Raw genomic sequence first — 18,818 nt, forward strand, 5'->3', positions numbered from 1 at the left:
CAGGTCTCTGGAGTCAGGTGTTGGGAGAACCGTTGATTTGTGTGTGGAAGGGCCACCCCTGGCTGGCTGAGCTCTTATGATAACTCTAGGAATAATTGGCTAGCTTTGGGAGCACTTAGAGAAGTCACCAGTGCCAGGCATCGAGAGGAAGTGAATGCAGCTAATCTGGGGCTACCCCAAAGGGCCCATCGGGTAAAGGTGCTTGAAGCACAAGCCCAGCAGCCTGAGCTCTGTGCTCAGCGCCCACATAAAGGTGGAAGGAAGCGCAAGGCCCTGGGTTCGGTCCCCAGCTCCGAAAAAAAGAACCAAAAAAAAAAAAAAGGTGGAAGGAGACACTGACTCACTGAGCTGTCCTCTGACCTCTGCATATGTGTGATGGCTCACAAATCCATGCATATGCAGATACCTGATGCTAAGACTGAAAATGAAAAGAAAGGAACTATGGTTAATTCACCTTGTGACAAGACAACACCAAATAGACAAACACGGTCAAAGAAAGTACAGTTAGAATATTGTACCAGACAGACTCTGCTGCACATCTGTCACCTAGGGGAGATGATACCTATGGTCCCTGTTCCACCACCGTCCCTAATGCTCACGTGCGTGTGTGTGTGTGTGTGTGTGTGTGTGTGTGTGTGGTGTGGTGTGGTGTGTGTGTATGGTGTGGTGTGTGTGGGTGTGTGTGTGGTGTGGTGTGTGTGGTATGTGGTATGTGGTGTGTGTGTGTGTGTGTGTGTGTGTGTGTGTGTGTGTGTGTCTGCCTTGAGGACTGAACTCATGGTCCTGAACATACTAGGCAAGAGCTCTACTGAGCTGCGTACCAAGGTCTCATACTTTTATGGAGAACACTGATGGATAGGTTATTTCACCGAGGAATCAATTTGAACCAGATTGGATTGTTTTAAAGCAGGTTTATTGGGAAGTTGCTCTCAGGTTGGCAAGTTCACTGGTCCCTAGGACAAAGTACGGGGAAGTTGCCATAGGAATAGGGGGTGAGTTGGGGAGGGAGAGAGAAAGAGAGAAGGGGGAGTGCACAGCCAAGAGAGGAGAAGAGAGAGAGACCAAAATGCCTGGATTATATAGGAAATAGCCTCTGAGAGAAGGGCAGCCCAGCCCCTGGGCTGGAAAGTTCAGGGTTAAGGGCAGGGTATGACAGGTAGGGACTGAAGGATGCTGGGAGAACCTGGAGGCCAGGTCTGCTTTGGTTGTGTAAAATATGCACCTTAGTCCCTTGTCCTGTGGTGTGAAACTGAACACTGATCGGAAGACTTTTGGGTGCGCAGGCACACTTGTGTGTATGGGCACTTGCACGTGTGGGCGTGCACACAAGGAGGCAGGAGGACAACTCCGAGTGTTGCCCCTTAGATGCTGCGTACCTTTTTAGAGTCTCATGCCAGCCTGGAACTTGGCAAGTAGGCTGGGATGGCTGGCAGCAAGCTCTGAGGGTCTGCTTGGGTTTGCACTTGGATTACAAGTGGGTTCTACTCCTCCCCATCCCCGGGGGGATTTTAAAAATGTGGGTTCTGGAGATCAAAGTTAGGTCTTCTTTACTAAGACATTTCCTGAAGATCTCTTAAAAATAAACTACTATATATATATATATGTATATATATATATATATATATATATATATATATATATATATGAGTGTTTCGCCTGTATACAGGTGTGTTCACCACATGCATGCTTGGTACCCTTGGAAGTTGAAGGTTTTGAAAGAAGATATTCGATTATCTGAAAGTGGAGTCATGGATAGCCATGAACCACCATGTAGGTGCTGGGAGTCGAACCCAAGTCTTGGGTTCTCTGTAAGAGCAACAAGCGCTCTTAAGCACCCAGTCATCTCCCCAGCCCTAAAATCATAGCCTTAGCATCTGGTCAGATATATAAAGAGTTGGGAAGTGACCACTCCATCTACACACTAAAGAAAAATGCCGATCGAACCGAAAATTAGCGGCTTTTGTTAGAGCCATCAAAGAATTGCGGTCGGGGTAAACCACTGTCTCAGGAACCACAGTTTACCCACAGCTAGAGCTGTGCTCTGACTGCAGAGCTGAGACTGTCATCAGCAAATCGCTAGACTCGACATGGACAAGCTCACTGCCCGGGAGCCCACAACCCCCCCAGCCCTCTCCTGCTAAGTGCTGGCATTACAGCGTGTGTCACCGGACCTGGCCCTAATGTGGACACTACTGAGGGGATCAAAGAACAGCCAGGGATCCAGGTGTGGTTGTGAGCACCTGCAATCTGAGCAGACAAGGGCTAGTCTGGGCTTCCTGTGGCACTGTCTTCGTGACACCTCTAGGGAAGCTGGTATATATATATATATATATATATAACATATATATGTATATATACCATATATATGTATATATATAGTTGTTCACATTGTATACATATATAATGTACTTTCATACTATCCCCCCATTATTCTCACCCCTCCTTCTGAACCCCCTTTTTTCCAACAGTCCCCAGCCTACTGGATGTGTTGTGTTTCGTTTTGTGGTTTTGGTTCACCGAATTTAATTAGGGTTGTTTGCATGAGAATGGGTGAAGGGTTATTTACTCGAGTGAGGTCAGCTTCCTGGTAAACCCGGGTGTGGTGGTTCACACCTTCAATCCCAGCACTCAGGATGCAGAGGCAGGTGGATCTCCGTGAGTGCAAGGCCAGCCTGGTTTACTTAGTGAGCTGAGTTCCCAGACAGCCAGTGCTCTGTAGAAAGGCTCTGTTCAAGGATCCAGAATATTCTGCTACTATTACTAACACTCCTCTGCCTCCTTTTCCTCCCCAGCAACCATTAACTGCTCATGGCTCCTCAGGAAAGTGTGGCCTATGAGTTCCTTCTCCTTCCATGATGGAGTGTATAAGTGTTGCAGCTCTTAAGGGAAAAGGGTTAACTCAGAGTAGGGAGGATTTTCCCAATGTAAGTGCGGCAGCGCTGAAGGAAATCCTGGCAGTCAGGAGCCTCGGAACAACCACAGAGTCACACCACACAACAAACCTCACACAAGAGATTTATTGGAAAAGGCACAAGAGGATGGCCGCCTCTGCTCCCGCGAGAAGCAGCCAAGAACTGGGCAGGAAGCAGGTTTTATACGGGGTGGGGGTGGGGGGCGGTTCTTGTGTTGGAGATTTCCATGGTGGGGATTGGCGGGATTTCAAGCTCAGGACTTGAGATCAGGTATTTCACTCTGAAGGGCGAACCTTGAACCTTGATCTGCATCTGGAGGGGCTGGGTCCAGCCCTTATGATGACATTAGAGTATTTGGGGGGGGGGGACCTAGTGCTTAAAGGTCCTCGGGGTTGGGGTCGGGCCACCGGCGTCTCAAGGGGTTTATAGAGTGTCGGTGGGCCCACTCTTGTTCTGGTGAAAGCTCGGTCTTAAGAAAACCCTACTCTGTTGGTGAGCCTCACCTCGAAGCCCCTCAGCTGCCTATCATCTGGCTAGGGCCTTTTACTGAAACAGAAGTTGTGGGTGAGCAAGGACAAGTTCTTCCAGCGCTGGCGTTTGACAGCTCTTATCTTCAGGGAATGGCCGCAGAGAGCAGTAACCCGTGAGCGGTTGGGAACGTTTAACAACTGGCGCCCTCTAGTGGAGAGTGAGCGCAGTCCTCCACTAGAGGGACCCTCGACTCGCGCATTAGAGCTCTTTGAAGTGTTTGTTGTATCATTATTTCACTCTTCTGTGTACGGATGTTCTGTGTATCAGGTATATATCTGTTACCCTCGAAGGCCAGAAGGAGTTGGTTCCCCGGAACTGAAGTTATAGATGGTTGTCTGCTGTCTTGTAGGTGCTGGAATCAAACCCCCGTTCTGTCGTAGAGCAGCCAATGCTCTTAATTGCACGGCTATCAATTTTAGCTCTAGTGCGGGTCCGGGAAATTGGGCTTTCCTTGTTATTGTAAGTTTGCGGCAGCAGTGTTCCAGCTCAGGCCTGAGGCCTTCCGCCTTAAGGTTCAGCAGTTCTCAGAAACTCAGAGCCTGCAGTTTCTATCCTCTGACTCCTGCCAACCTTTTATCCTTCCTCAGCCTCACATCTCTGCTATCCTGACTCCTGCTTGTTCCCCTTGTCATACCTTTGGGCTAGTCAGCTCTTCTCCAGCTGCTGAGCTGCAGGATGGGACCCCCTTACTGCACCTGCTTAGCACTGACACACACACACACACACACACACACACACACACACACACACACACACACACGAGTACAGGTGGCTGCCAGGGCCAGAGGTATCCCACCCCCCTGGAGCTGGAGTCGCTGGAGATTGTGAACCGCTTGGTGTGGGCGCTCTGGATCAAAGCCAGGTTCTGTGCAAAAACATCCACACTCTTAACCCCTGAGCCATCCTCCTGCCCAACCACTACTGGCTCCCTGCCTGCACCCTGGTCTTTCTCTTGTTATCAGCTCAGCTTACTACTAAAAGCAGGAAAGAGAAGACTGCTCAGAGGTCTTCAGTTGAGCCTGATGTTGCCTGGGTCTGGGGTATCCCAGGAGAGCCTCTAAGCCACCTCACTGATTCTAAGTTGCCTATGAATAGTCAGAGGAGGGGAGCTTGGGCTAGCCATAGCACATGTCACCTGCAGGTGAAGGTCTGTATGTGAATGACACATTTCTTGCAGGCAAATCGCAGCCTTGTCTCTTTAGCATCAGTCACCTAAGTGACCTTAGGTAGACGTAATCGCAGGGTCATCTAGAGTTCACTAAGGCTTTGAGAGTACGATGTCTGGTATAAACTGACACACTCCTGCAGGAGGTGGCACTTTCCGGAGCTAGAGCAACCAGTCGCCCCTGCTGGGCCGGCTTTTCCATGGAGCATTTAGAACGCTGGTATAAGGCTGATTGGCTGATTGTCCTCTTAAAAGTATATGATTAGTGTTGTTATCATTATTACTTATGATTGTTATTTTAAAATGTTTATGTACATGACTGTTTCACCCATGTAGATGTCTGTGCACAATGTTCTTGTGGTCTTCTTGGAGGCAAGAAGAGGTTGTCTTATCCCCAGAACTAGAGTCATAGACTGTTGTGAGCACCGTGTGGGTACTGGGAACTGAGGTCCTCTGAAGAGTGTCCAGTATTCTTTTTTTTTTTTTATCTTTTTTTTTTTTATTAACTTGAGTATTTCTTATATACATTTCGAGTGTTATTCCCTTTCCCGGTTTCCGGGCATACATTCCCCTCCCCCTCCCCTTCTTTATGGGTGTTCCCCTCCCCATCCTCCCCCACTTGCGGCCCTCACCCCAACAATCTAGTTCACTGGGGGTTCAGTCTTAGCAGGACCCAGGGCTTCCCCTTCCACTGGTACTCTTACTAGGATATTCATTGCTACCTATGAGGTCAGAGTCCAGGGTCAGTCCATGTATAGTCTTTAGGTAGTGGCTTAGTCCCTGGAAGCTCTGGTTGCTTGGCATTGTTGTACATATGGGGTCTCGAGCCCCTTCAAGCTCTTCCAGTTCTTTCTCTGATTCCTTCAACGGGGGTCCTACTCTCAATTCAGTGGTTTGCTGCTGGCATACGCCTCTGTGTTTGTTGTATTCTGGCTGTGTCTCTCGGGAGAGATCTACATCCGGCTCCTGTCGGCCTGCACTTCTTTGCTTCATCCAACTTGTCTAATTGGATGGCTGTATATGTATGGGCCACATGTGGGGCAGGCTCTGAATGGGTGTTCCTTCTGTGTCTGTTTTAATCTTTGCCTCTCTATTCCCTGCCAAGGGTATTCTTATTCCCCTTTTAAAGAAGGAGTGAAGCATTCACATTTTGATCATCCGTCTTGAGTTTCATTTGTTCTAGGCATCTAGGGTAATTCAAGCATTTGGGCTAATAGCCACTTATCAATGAGTGCATACCATGTGTGTTTTTCTGTGATTGGGTTACCTCACTCAGGATGATATTTTCCAGTTCCAACCATTTGCCTACGAATTTCATAAAGTCATTGTTTTTGATAGCTGAGTAATATTCCATTGTGTAGATGTACCACATTTTCTGTATCCATTCCTCTGTTGAAGGGCATCTGGGTTCTTTCCAGCTTCTGGCTATTATAAATAAGGCTGTGATGAACATAGTGGAGCACGTGTCTTTTTTATATATTGGGGCATCTTTTGGGTATATGCCCAATAGAGGTATAGCTGGATCCTCAGGCAGTTCAATGTCTAATTTTCTGAGGAACCTCCAGACTGATTTCCAGAATGGTTGTACCAGTCTGCAATCCCACCAACAATGGAGGAGTGTTCTTCTTTCTCCACACCCTCGCCAGCATCTGCTGTCACCTGAGTTTTTGATCTTAGCCATTCTCACTGGTGTGAGGTGAAATCTCAGGGTTGTTTTGATTTGCATTTCCCTTATGACTAAAGATGTTGAACATTTCTTTAGGTGTTTCTCAGCCATTCGGCATTCCTCAGCTGTGAATTCTTTGTTTAGCTCTGAACCCCATTTTTTAATAGGGTTATTTGTCTCCGTGCGGTCTAACTTCTTGAGTTCTTTGTATATTTTGGATATAAGGCCTCTGTCTGTTGTAGGATTGGTAAAGATCTTTTCCCAATCTGTTGGTTGCCGTTTTGTCCTAACCACAGTGTCCTTTGCCTTACAGAAGCTTTGCAGTTTTATGAGATCCCATTTGTCGATTCTTGATCTTAGAGCATAAGCCATTAGTGTTTTGTTCAGGAAATTTTTTCCAGTGCCCATGTGTTCGAGATGCTGCCCTAGTTTTTCTTCTATTAGTTTGAGTGTATCTGGTTTGATGTGGAGGTCCTTGATCCACTTGGACTTAAGCTTTGTACAGGGTGATAAGCATGGATCGATCTGCATTCTTCTACATGTTGACCTCCAGTTGAAGCAGCACCATTTGCTGAAAATGCTATTTTTTTTCCATTGGATGGTTTTGGCTCCTTTGTCAAAAATCAAGTGCCCATAGGTGTGTGGGTTCATTTCTGGGTCTTCAATTCTGTTCCATTGGTCTATCTGTCTGTCTCTGTACCAATACCATGCAGTTTTTATGACTATTGCTCTGTAATACTGCTTGAGTTCAGGGATAGTGATTCCCCCTGAAGTCCTTTTATTGTTGAGGATAGTTTTAGCTATCCTGGGTTTTTTGTTATTCCAGATGAATTTGCAAATTGTTCTGTCTAACTCTTTGAAGGAATGGATTGGTATTTTGATGGGAGTTGCATTGAATCTGTAGTTCGCTTTTGGTAAAATGGCCATTTTTACTATATTAATCCTGCCAATCCATGAGCATGGGAGATCTTTCCATCTTCTGAGGTCTTCTTCAATTTCTTTCTTCAGTGTCTTGAAGTTCTTATTGTACAGATCTTTTACTTGCTTGGTTAAAGTCACACCGAGGTACTTTATATTATTTGGGTCTATTATGAAGGGTGTCGTTTCCCTAATTTCTTTCTCAGCTTGTTTCTCTTTTGTATAGAGGAAGGCTACTGATTTATTTGAGTTAATTTTATACCCAGCCACTTGGCTGAAGTTGTCTATCAGCTTTAGTAGTTCTCTGGTGGAACTTTTGGGATCACTTAAATATACTATCATATCATCTGCAAATAGTGATATTTTGACTTCTTCTTTTCCGATCTGTATCCCCTTGACCTCCTTTTGTTGTCTGATTGCTCTGGCTAGAACTTCAAGAACTATATTGAATAAGTAGGGAGAGAGTGGGCAGCCTTGTCTAGTCCCTGATTTTAGTGGGATTGCTTCAAGTTTCTCTCCATTTAGTTTAATGTTAGCAACTGGTTTGCTGTATATGGCTTTTACTATGTTTAGGTATGGGCCTTGAATTCCTATTCTTTCCAGGACTTTTATCATGAAGGGGTGTTGAATTTTGTCAAATGCTTTCTCAGCATCTAATGAAATGATCATGTGGTTTTGTTCTTTCAGTTTGTTTATATAATGGATCACGTTGATGGTTTTCCGTATATTAAACCATCCCTGCATGCCTGGGATGAAGCCTACTTGATCATGGTGGATGATTGTTTTGATGTGCTCTTGGATTCGGTTTGCCAGAATTTTATTGAGTATTTTTGCGTCGATATTCATAAAGGAAATTGGTCTGAAGTTCTCTTTCTTTGTTGGGTCTTTGTGTGGCTTAGGTATAGGAGTAATTGTGGCTTCATAGAAGGAATTCGGGAGGGCTCCATCTGTTTCAATTTTGTGGAATAGTTTGGATAATATTGGTATGAGGTCTTCTATGAAGGTCTGATAGAATTCTGCACTAAACCCGTCTGGACCTGGGCTCTTTTTAGTTGGGAGACCTTTAATGACTGCTTCTATTTCCTTAGGAGTTATGGGGTTGTTTAACTGGTTTATCTGTTCCCGATTTAACTTCGGTACCTGGTATCTGTCTAGGAAATTGTCCATTTCCTGCAGATTTTCAAGTTTTGTTGAATATAGGCTTTTATAGTAAGATCTGATGATTTTTTGAATTTCCTCTGAATCTGTAGTTATGTCTCCCTTTTCATTTCTGATTTTGTTAATTTGGATACACTCTCTGTGTCCTCTCGTTAGTCTGGCTAAAGGTTTATGTATCTTGTTGATTTTCTCAAAGAACCAACTTTTGGTTCTGTTGATTCTTTCTATGGTCCTTTTTGTTTCTACTTGGTTGATTTCAGCTCTGAGTTTGATTATTTCCTACCTTCTACTCCTCCTGGGTGTATTTGCTTTTTTTTGTTCTAGAGCTTTTAGGTGTGCTGTCAAGCTGCTGACATATGCTCTTTCCTGTTTCTTTCTGCAGGCACTCAGAGCTATGAGTTTTCCTCTTAGCACAGCTTTCATTGTGTCCCATAAGTTTGGGTATGTTGTACCTTCATTTTCATTAAATTCTCAAAAGTCTTTAATTTCTTTCTTTATTTCTTCCTTGACCAGGTTATCATTGAGTAGAGCATTGTTCAATTTCCACGTATATGTGGGCATTCTTCCCTTATTGTTATTGAAGACCAATTTTAGGCTGTGGTGGTCCGATAACACGCATGGGATTATTTCTATCTTTTTGTTCCTGTTGAGGCCCGTTTTTTGACCAATTATATGGTCAATTTTGGAGAAAGTACCATGAGGAGCTGAGAAGAAGGTATATCCTTTTGCTTTAGGATAGAATGTTCTATAAATATCCGTTAAGTCCATTTGGCTCATGACTTCTCTTAGTCTGTCGACATCACTGTTTAATTTCTGTTTCCATGATCTGTCCATTGATGAGAGTGGGGTGTTGAAATCTCCCACTATTATTGTGTGAGGTGCAATGTGTGTTTTGAGCTTTAGTAAGGTTTCTTTTACGTATGTAGGTGCCCTTGTATTTGGGGCATAGATATTTAGGATTGAGAGTTCATCTTGGTGGATTTTTCCTTTGATGAATATGAAGTGTCCTTCCTTATCTTTTTTGATGACTTTTAGTTGGAAATTGATTTTATTTGATATTAGAATGGCTACTCCAGCTTGCTTCTTCTGACCATTTGCTTGGAAAGTTGTTTTCCAGCCTTTCACTCTGAGGTAGTGTCTGTCTTTGTGTCTGAGGTGTGTTTCCTGTAGGCAGCAGAATGCAGGGTCCTCGTTGCGTATACAGTTTGTTAATCTATGTCTTTTTATTGGGGAGTTGAGGCCATTGATATTGAGAGATATTAAGGAATAGTGATTATTGCTTCCCGTTATATTCATATTTGGATGTGAGGTTATGTTTGTGTGCTTTTCTTCTCTTTGTTTTATTGCCAAGACAATTAGTTTCTTGTTTCTTCTAGGGTATAGCTTGCCTCCTTATGTTGGGCTTTACCATTTATTATCCTTTGTAGTGCTGGATTTGTAGAAAGATATTGTGTAAATTTGGTTTTGTCATGGAATATCTTGGTTTCTCCATCTATGTTAATTGAGAGTTTTGCAGGATACAGTAACCTGGGCTGGCATTTGTGTTCTCTTAGGGTCTGTATGACATCTGTCCAGGATCTTCTGGCTTTCATAGTTTCTGGCGAAAAGTCTGGTGTAATTCTGATAGGTCTGCCTTTATATGTTACTTGACCTTTTTCCCTTACTGCTTTTAATAGTTCTTTATTTTGTGCGTTTGGTGTTTTGACTATTATGTGACGGGAGGAGTTTCTTTTCTGGTCCAATCTATTTGGAGTTCTGTAGGCTTCTTGTATGCCTATGGGTATCTCTTTTTTTAGGTTAGGGAAGTTTTCTTCTATGATTTTGTTGAAGATATTTACTGGTCCTTTGAGCTGGGAGTCTTCACTCTCTTCTATACCTATTATCCTTAGGTTTGATCTTCTCATTGAGTCCTGGATTTCCTGTATGTTTTGGGCCAGTAGCTTTTTCTGCTTTACATTATCTTTGACAGTTTAATTGATGATTTCTATGGAATCTTCTGCTCCTGAGATTCTCTCTTCCATCTCTTGTATTCTGTTGGTGAAGCTCATATCTACAGCTCCTTGTCTCTTCTTTTGGTTTTCTTTTTTTTTTTTTTTCTTTTTTTTTTTTTAGTGACCCCTAAGCTTGCATTTATTTTTTTAAAGATTTATTCATTTATTATATATAAGTACACTGTAGCTGTCTTCAGATACACCAGAAGAGGGCATCAGATCTCATTACAGATGGTTGTGAGCCACCATGTGGTTGCTGGGAATTGAACTCATGACCTCTGGAAGAGCAGTCGGGTGCTCTTAACCGCTGAGCCATCTCTCCAGCCCTTCTTTTGGTTTTCTATATCCAGGGTTGTTTCCATGTGTTCTTTCTTGATTGCTTCTATTTCCATTTTTAATTCCTTCAACTGTTTGATTGTTTTCCTGGAATTCTTTCAGGGATTTTTGTGACTCCTCTCTATGGGCTTCTACTTGTTTATTTATGTTTTCCTGGAATTCTTTCAGGGATTTTTGCGATTCCTCTCTGTAGGCTTCTACTTGTTTATTAATGTTTTCCTGTGTTTCTCTAAGGGAGTTCTTCATGTCTTTCTTGAAGTCCTCCAGCATCATGATCAAATATGATTTTGAAACTAGATCTTGCTTTTCTGGTGTGTTTGGATATTCCGTGTTTGCTTTGGTGGGAGAATTGGGCTCCGATGATGCCATGTAGTCTTGGTTTCTGTTGCTTGGGTTCCTGAGCTTGCCTCTCGCCATCAGATTATCTCTAGTGTTACTTTGTTCTGCTATTTCTGACAGTGGCTAGACTGTCTTATAAGCCTGTGTGTCAGGAGTGCTGTAGACCTGTTTTCCTGTTTTCTTTCAGCCAGTTATGGGGACAGAGTGTTCTGCTTTCGGGCGTGTAGTTTTTCCTCTCTACAGGTCTTCAGCTGTTCCTGTGGGCCTGTGTCTTGAGTTCACCAGGCAGGTCACTTGCAGCAGAAAAGTTGGTCTTACCTGTGGTCCCCAGGCTCAAGTTTGCTCGTGGGGTGCTGCCTATGAGCTCTCAGCGGCGGCAGCAACCAGGAAGATCTGCGCCGCCGTTTCCGGGAGCCTCCGTGCACCAGGGTTCCAGATGGCGTTTGGTGTTTTCCTCTGGCTTCAGAGATGTGTGCAGAGTGCAGTCTCTTCTGGTTTCCCAGGCGTGTCTGCCTCTCTGTAGGTTTAGCTCTCCCTCCCATGGGATTTGGGTGCAGAGAACTGTTTATCCAGTCTGTCCCTTCAGGTTCCGGCGGTGTCCGAGTGTCCAGTATTCTTAATGGCCGAGCAGCCTCTCCAACCCTTGACAGTCCTTTTGCTCAGGCAGCCAGGACAGCCAGGACAGCCAGGAAGAGCCCAGGCTACCACTGAGGATTCGTGTGTCTGCCACAGCTTAGCTTATTTACAGGCGCATACGCGTCAGGAAAGCCTCCAATCAATGACATCATTAGTACAAATAGTGATTTTTTTTTTCTTTTCTTTTTTTCAGAGCTGGGGACCGAACCCAGGACCTTGAGCTTCCTAGGCAAGCGCTCTACCACTGAGCCAAATCCCCAACCCCGATTTTAACAGATTTTAACAGTGCTTAACACGCACCCAGAGTGCCAAGGAAGTGAAGGTCTCTTTCCTCTCTCTTACTACCTGGTGGTCACAGCAAAGCAGAAACTGAGAAAAGTCCCTGAGTGTCTTCAACATGGGAGCACTTTCAAAACAGTGGTTTTAAAATAGGCAGGGCCATTCTGTTCTTACGAGAAGCCATTTTAACAAGGAGATGCATCGGACTCCAGGCACCTTCCAGTCTCACCTCAGAGTAAGTAGAGAAAAGAGCCCAATAGTCCTGGGGAGGTTGCAGCTAACAGCACACTGAACCCCAAAGCCATGCCTAAGCCTGCACTAGCAGTGTCCTGGGGATGTGTCGTCGTGCGCAGTGATAAAGCCGTTTGGACCTGTGCTTTTATGTGCTGTTAGTTTCTGATTCTGTCTCTTCAGCTCCTACCCAGGGACCTGTGACAGACAAGAAGCCCCAGGCAGGTGCATGGCTGTTTGCAATAAAAGCCCTTTGGACCGTCAGGGTATTTTCCCAGGCTATCTGGAATTCACTCTGTTTCTCCAGAAGGGTGAGGATATAGAGGAAGTCAAAGTTCAGGGGGTCCTGGGCAAAACGGGATGGAGGTGCTACTGTTGGCAGGCGGCCAAGAGGAGAGATACGGTTCTATTTTGGAGCTGTGGGGCTTTGCACGTCAGCAGCTCATTCCGGGAGGCGATCTTCAGTCAGGGGAGATGGGGCTAAGGTTTGGAGGAGACAGAAGGACAAAAGTTGCTTCAGATGCCTAGGGTTGCAGAGGCAGTGTCCTGGGGAAGGAGGGGTGGCATATGTGTTTAGGATGTGGAAAAGATACCAGCAAGAGGGTCTCCCTATTGCACACACACACACACACACACACACACACACACACACACACACTTTACCGTACCCCAGTGCACATATACAAACCACACAGTGCAGATGCAGGCAGCAGAGAGGCCCCCTCCCCTGCAGAGCCCCCACGACGCACCACCTTCACACAGCCTTTGAAGGAGACGCACTCTACTACCCAGAGAGGAAACTGGGCATTAACTGCTCCCGGTGGCGAACTGTGAACCCAGTCTGTAAAGACTCTTCTGCCTCTGCATCCGGTTGGAGACTTTTATTTCCTCCTTGTTCACTACTAACCACCTTAGAATGTCTACTGTGTAGGGATCAAGGGCTGTCCTGGGGGTCACTTCCATGTGTCCTGTTTTAGCACAGATAGTTTGGTCACAGCCTCCACTCCCCATACCTGACTAGGTCCCTTTCCCCACCCCCTTCCCTGTCTGGCCGCTCTGGCTTTGCCTTCAACAAAAATTCTGACAGTTAATTTAGTCAGAGTTCCCCACTCTGGTGTCTCCATCCACAGATACTGCCTCTGGCTCCTTGGCCACACTATATCTGGAGTCAAGTCCAGTCTTTGTCCCCGCTACAAAATCTGTTGCTGTGGTTCCCACACCTATTATGATGGCCTAGAGTAAAGCCTGTCTTACGATGTTTTAACGGTTATCCTTGAAGGATTTTTTTGTTTTTTCGAGGACGGGTCTTGTTCTATAGCTCAGGCTGATCTTAGCCTAGTGGTAATCCTCCTGCCTTAGCTTCTCTACTCAGCTTGACTACATTTTTTTTTTTTAAGAGAAAGAGGACTAGGAGGAGGAGGTCTGGTTGGAGTCACTTGTCACGTCACCATGGCAGCAGACACAGGAGTTCACTGTGGGTTATGAAGCTCTTCCAACCCAGACGAACCGACCAGAGCTGCTCCATTGCCTCAGGCATGGCCTAAGCTCTCTGATCTTGATGCTCCATGCCTTCCATTCAGCTCTGGCTTCAGGTGACTGCCCAGAGAGCCCAGGCTCCTGTAGAGTTAGTGGCTAATGTTCCTCCTGTTGGACTCCACTGGGACATTGGCTAAGCTGATGGACCATGGATCTGCAGGCCTGGCCCGATTTTGTTGGTTCAAAGCAAGATGCTGTAGGTTGACCATGTGGCTCCTGGTCTCTTACTTCCTGAGCTTCGACGTGGCCAAGGAGATAGGGGACATGGGAATTTTCTAGGTAGAACCCCAGGTGAATGACTAAGGGTCAGGCCTCTGTCTGTTTATAGTCTCTTACTCTGTTTTTATGTTTGACAGGGTCTTCTCTCTATGTAGCCTTGGCTCACTTGGAAGTCACTGGGTAGACCAGATCTCCCTCAAACTCATAGAGATCCACCTGCCTCTGCCTCCTGACTGCTGGGATTAAAGGAGTGCACTCCTATGCCTTATTATTATTATTATTATTATTATTATTATTATTATTATTATTATTATTATCATCCTCAGCATAGTACCCTTTGCATTCCTAAGCAAGCGAGGGCAGAACTTCCAGCTTGGGGACAGCACGCCACAGGCTGTCTTGCCTTCTGAGCGGTACAGCAGCTTTGGCCCTTGGTGGGAGGAGCGGCTCACCACTAAACTCTTGTGTCATTGCTCCTGGGTGCTGCTCACGCAGGACTATGGCTTCCAGGACGCTGGTGTCCTGGAGAGGAGATGGCAGTACTCACCCAAGCCCAGAAGTTCTGAAGCAGAATCTGATTATTCCAGGCATATCACCCAGAAGAGGAGGCTGCAGGGGTTGGATGGGTGCTGTCAAGAGGCTGTGCAATTCGATGTCTTCATTTCGAGCCTCTGGGGATGTGAGAGTCACAAAACTTCCCAAGTGTAGGGAGCGGTTGCACCATGGGATCTTTCTGCTGGTGAATTCTGCAGAGACCTACCCTTAGGCCTGGCGGCTCTCTGCTCTGCTCTGGGATTCCTATGCACAAATGTCAATGCAGTGTGACCTGAAATTCCCCAGGGGGGAAAAAGACGGTGTTGCAGGGCCTACAACAGAGGGACTAATTGGAAGGAATTGTGATTGTCAAGAGCTGCTGTCAAATTATCTCGAGCCATCCTTAGCCCCTTGATGTCCATGTATGGTCCATTTCTCCTGTGTTTGTGACTCTTTAGGCAAATCCTTTTCGGAACGTGTCATCGGATCACTAGCTTTCACCAACCAAAAGCTAAGAATGTCAGGTGTCTGAGCAAAAGGACATTCCTCTGTCTTCTAGGCAGGAAATGCTACCATCTGGTTGTTATTTGCCAGCAAAACTGCCGAAAGTGGAGTCTTTATTCTGGAGCCAGGAGCCCAGCCTGACTTAGTTACTGTGGAAGAAGAGAGAGCAGCCGTGGGGGTGCAGGCACTGAGTGGCCACTGAGATCATTGTGGCAGTCATGGGGTGGGTTTGGCAGGGGCTGTTAAGGTGCTGCCCAGTCAGTTGGCAAATGTGGAAAGGAAACCCCAGAGAGGGTAAGGTCATACATGGCTCATACATATGCCTTCTTCCATGATTCCCTCTCTATCACTCCACCTTCGGCTATCAGTCTAGAAGATTCCAGCAGTTTCACTGCACATGTGGTCCTACTTCTGTCTCTCTAGCATCCCTGGGGTCCTCTGACATCACGTGCAGCAAAACGAGAGTGTGTTGAGTTAGCGGCACACAGGGCCCGGCCTGTGGAGGTTGGTCTGGATTAGAGGGCAATGTGCATAGTCAGCAGGCCTCCAGCAGACCTTGACAGTGTGGGGTTTTGAGCAGCCCAGGCCTGCTGGGGAAGTATGCAGGGTCACATAGTCCTCATACTAGGGCAGCAGTCTAAGAGTCTGGCTCCCATTGAATCTGTGGTGTTAATTCAGCTGAAGGAAGAATGTGGAGAGAGGCTGGGTGGGAGCAAGACAGGAGCTGAGATAAGAGGGCTCAAGGGGACTCAGCCTAAGATCAAAGGACACAAAGGTACCAGGCTCCCAGCCTCCACTAACCTGGCTCTTAGGGAGCAGCTTGCGTTCATATCAGAGGCTTGTGAAGGCTCTGGAAAGATTGCTCACTGGGCCACGTTGATAAGATAACGGAAAACGAACTGTCCTGTCAGCCCAGAAAACCTTTCCACAAAAAATACAGAGAGTAACCACTAAACTCCATAGCGCTTGTCTCTGACAACCCACAGAGATCAAACACAGACATCTGCTGCCAGGGCTAACCTGTTCCATTCACTTTCTGGAGAGATATGGGAACCCTATGTCACACATAGTGAATCCCAAGTCCCCCTCAGGCCTGGACCGTCTGGGTGTGCTAATCACCTTTATCCAAAGGAAAAAATAAACTCTTATCTTTAAGGCTGGGAGCGCATTTACAAGCACAGAGAGGCGCCTGCTGAAGTTAGGCCTCTGCCTTCCTGTGGGACGCTGGGAGATAAGGATGCTGTCCCCTATGGTGATGACATCTCAAGTGGGCTCCCAGGCCATTAGGAAACAGTCGTGGGCTGCAACTCTGGAAAGAGACGTTCAGATAGATTTATGTAACTAGAGGCCAAGAAAGAGGCTGGAGTTACAAGATTTCTAAACAAACACCCCAGTAGAAGACAAGGGATGCCTACACCTCCTTTGTGCCCTGGGGATTAACTTGTTTTAAAAACTTTAATAGTTGGGGCTGGGGATTTAGCTCAGTGGTAGAGCGCTTACCTAGGAAGCGCAAGGCCCTGGGTTCGGTCCCCAGCTCCGAAAAAAAGAACCAAAAAAAAAAAAAAACTTTTAATAGTTATTCGTGTGTGTGTGTGTGTGTGTGTGTGTGTGTGTGTGTGTGTGTGTGTGTGTGTGTATTTTTCCTGTATGTGTGTCTGTGCACCACACATGTGTCTGGTGCTTGCAGGGGCCAGAAGAGGGGGTCAGATCCTAGGAAGGAGAATTACAGGCAGGTGTGAGTCCCCATGTAGGTGCTGGGGAACAAACCGGGATCCTCTCCAGAAGCAACCAGTGTTCTTCACCACTGAGCCATCTCTGAAGTTCTTATTGGCTTGAGAGAGGGTCTTACCATGTAACACTGGCTGGCCTGGAACTTCTATATATAGACCAGGCTGGCCTTGAACTCAGAGAGATCCAACTCTCAAGTGATGGGGTTAAATGCCGGCATCACCAGCCTGGCTCTTCATTTATTCGTTTGAGTTTGGGTTTTCCTAAACTCAGAATTTCTCTGTGTAGTTTCAGCTGTCCTAGAACTGACTCTGTAGACCAGGCTGGCCTTGAACTTAGAGATCTGCCTGCCTCAGCTTCCCAGTGCTAGGACTAAAGGTGTGCACCACCACAAAGCCTACTTGTATAGCACACCCAGCCTACGTGTTTATTTTTAGCTGACACACAATAGTTGCATGCGAGTTGAGAGCCTTGTCTTCTTTCTTTCCACATGTATGTAACTAAAACTCAGCGATCGCAAGAGAGCCAGAAGCGAGAGAGAGTCAGAAGGTTGTATCAAGGTTCCTGAGTAAAACTGCTTGAAGAAGAAGAAGAAGAAGAAGAAGAAGAAGAAGAAGAAGAAGAAGAAGAAGAAGAAGAAGAAGAAGAAGAAGAAGAAGAAGAAGAAGAAGAAGAAGAAAAAAAAAACTCAGCGATCGCATCTCTCTCCTCAAACACCCAATTCTCTTCTTTTATAAAGGCATCCAGTGTCCACCCTTCTAGGTTTTATGTGATGCAGGGGCCATTGCCGTTCTCTGTAGCCCCTTCCTGTGCTGTGGTTACCAGAACTTATTTCTCCCATGACGTGAACTTAGTGCCCATTCCTTTCCTCGATTCCCCCATTACGGTTTCACGTTCGTCTTCTATGAGATCAACACTTAACTTTCTCTTGTTTTGAGAATCATCTTCTAGATGCCTCTGCTTCTGTCCCTTAAAGATGCTATTAGGGCACTGCGTTCTACAGTGAGCCCCGCCTTGAGAGCCCAGATAAGATCAACACCTGCGATTCCAGAAACACACTGTAGGAAACGAGGCTCCACAGGCCTTTACAGCCCGGCCCTGCAGAGGCACAGGTCAGGATGGGTGGGCTCCTCTAAGAGAGGAGGAGCAGAAGGTGGCTACAGTACATCCAGGGAGATGGGGAAACTCCAGTGCTGTTGTAGCATAAGAGCAAGAAGCTCAGGGAGTCGCTATGTGGGGCCCTGAGGTAAGATAGGTTGGGAGGTTCTAGAGGACCAAGAGCGCTGGGGAATCCGGAACGTTCACCTTGGGTTACAGTACCAGTATCTTTGGAACAAGGAGGCTTCCCAGGCTTCAAGAAGGCAGAAGGATCAGAAGTGGAGGGTTTGTTTTTATATATCCTTCTGATAAAGCCCCTTAAAGGAGCTTCAGGAATAACTGGGGTGCAGGGTGGTAGGCAGTGGGAGCACAGAGTATAGAAGCCTAATCTCAAGCCACACAGAACTTGGGTGCAGCCTGAGGCATACGGGCTTCTGAGGCCCTGTTGCACGTCTTAGGTTTGCTTTCCAGTGGAAGCTGCTACCTGGCAATGGCAGGTGGGACCCAGGGCTGTGTGGGTGTGGGTGTGTCCTTGAGCTCATGTATATGTATCTGTGTGTGCAACCTTGGGTGCCAGACCTCAAGAATGTCTGCCTTGTTTTGTTTTTGATTTTGAGAGACAGGGTCTTTCACTTGGCCTGTTCCTCACCGATTAGCCTAGCCCAGCTGGCCAGTGAGCCCCAGGAATCCACCTGCCTCTGACTCCACAGTACTTACTGGGTTACCAGCATGCACCACCACATCCAGCTCTCCCCTGTAGCTTCTGGGACTCTAAGGTCCTCATGCTTATACCAACACCCACCCCCACCAGGTGCAAAGTAGGACATATGACTCAAGTATGAAATAAAATGAATGCCTAGCGAAGATTTATTTGCTCATTCATGAGAGACCCAGTGAGATACCGCAAAGAGTTTGGAAGCAGATTCAAGGAGCACCACAGGTTGGACAATCAGGAAGGCTGAGATGAGAGCTCAGCTTCTCTGACTGAGCGGAAGGGGAAACCACCTGCACCTCTCCTCCTGTATCTGCAGATGAAA

At 46.3% G+C, this 18,818-nt stretch overlaps 1 long non-coding RNA gene across 3 annotated transcripts; it reads left to right on the forward strand.

The window, feature by feature from the left end:
• The first annotated feature begins 2,953 nt into the window (after positions 1-2,953).
• Positions 2,954-18,645, forward strand: LOC108352788 (uncharacterized). 3 transcript variants are annotated; one of them, XR_015637539.1, is made up of 4 exons: positions 3,113-3,182; positions 11,846-12,166; positions 13,562-13,754; positions 17,195-18,645. It is a non-coding gene; the product is annotated as an uncharacterized LOC108352788 (long non-coding RNA). The 3 variants fall into 3 exon arrangements; XR_015637540.1 differs by lacking the exons at positions 3,113-3,182; positions 13,562-13,754 and adding an exon at positions 2,954-3,089; XR_015637538.1 differs by lacking the exon at positions 13,562-13,754 and having other exon boundaries at positions 3,095-3,182.
• The last annotated feature ends 173 nt before the right edge of the window (positions 18,646-18,818 follow it).

The sequence above is a fragment of the Rattus norvegicus genome, chromosome 14 (assembly GCF_021556685.1).
Source record: "Rattus norvegicus strain SHRSP/BbbUtx chromosome 14, alternate assembly SHRSP_T2T, whole genome shotgun sequence".
NCBI lineage: Eukaryota > Metazoa > Chordata > Mammalia > Rodentia > Muridae > Rattus > Rattus norvegicus.